This window comes from Arachis ipaensis, chromosome B03, assembly GCF_000816755.2.
Source record: "Arachis ipaensis cultivar K30076 chromosome B03, Araip1.1, whole genome shotgun sequence".
Classification (NCBI taxonomy): domain Eukaryota; kingdom Viridiplantae; phylum Streptophyta; class Magnoliopsida; order Fabales; family Fabaceae; genus Arachis; species Arachis ipaensis.
This window is the reverse complement of record NC_029787.2, coordinates 132,389,059-132,390,387: the sequence shown is the minus strand read 5'-3', so window position 1 is coordinate 132,390,387 and position 1,329 is coordinate 132,389,059.

Below are 1,329 nucleotides of genomic sequence, written 5' to 3'. Positions count from 1 at the left end.
TTTTATTTTATTTTATTTTTATTCTTTGACTAAAATTAAATTTTAATTTTTTAAAATACGACAGAAATGGAATTACAGTAGTTGGCAATATGCAGATAGTTAGTTAAAGACTAACTAATTGCAGTAAGTTCTATTGAGAAGTTTGATATAAGAAGCTAAGCTCTCATTCTCTATGTACATACTCTACATTCACATCTAATCACAATATAATTCACTCTTCATTCTTCTCTGCTTCTTCTCTGCCATATTTTGTTTCCTTGCTCTTCAAGATTCTGAACTATTGGGTTCTTGACACTTCTTTTTTTATGTATTGTTATGTTATTTTTTCCCCTCTTACTTTTACCACTTTTATAACCAAATCACTATAATCACAATTAATACTATAATCCATATCTCTAAGAAGATGACAATGAAAAGGAAAGAACGGTTCGGCTTTTGAATGCGCTTCATGTGTTTATCCACGTGACCACAAATAAACTTCAAGGTGCTGTCATTCATCCAATACTGATGTTAGCACAAACCAAACTTGTTTTTTATATCATAAAAATAAAAAAATTTATATATACTTATATAGTAAAAATAATATAAATATTATTAAAAAATAGTTTTGAGAGTCAATGGAATTGACTATGGGTTTTGACTCCTAATAACTTCTAATGTGAATTGTTGGTACCTCAGTTAAAAATCTTTGTTTTTTATTTATTTTGTACAGGTAACTATTATGTATTCAATTTCACATATTTTTGTTTCAACTCTACAAGTCTCTATATTTACTTTCACATTTTTTTTTCTGTTTTTCTTGTATTTTTTTTCCTTGTTCTATTTTTTTTTTTTTCAGTTTTTCCTTGTCATTTTTTCCTTGTTATGTTTTTTTTTTTTCAGTTTCTCCTTTTTAATTAAAAAGACAAATAAGAACAAAAAGAAAAAATATATGTCAATAAAAAGAAGAAGAAATAAGAACAATCGAGAAAAAGAAGAATGGAAAGAAGGATAATGATATATAGTGATTAGTCACAGTGCGGAAGTTAGAGTGAGAGAAAATATAGTTTTGGAAATACAAGTAGTTTTGGTTAATAAATATTTCTAGACCAATCAACTAGTAGTCCAACTTAATTACAAAAAGGACTATGCGTGTTTGGTAAAGTAAAGAGATATAAACAAAAACGATAATATTTAGTAATAAAATAAATTAGTCAAACCAAGTTGGGTTGGTCTAGTGATTAGCTTACTAGTCCGCTTAAGCAAGTGTCGGAGGTTCGAATCCCGCCTTGTGCATGCAGCAATTCATTAGCCAGCGACAAACTTTTAAATGGAGCTCAGTACCGTGAG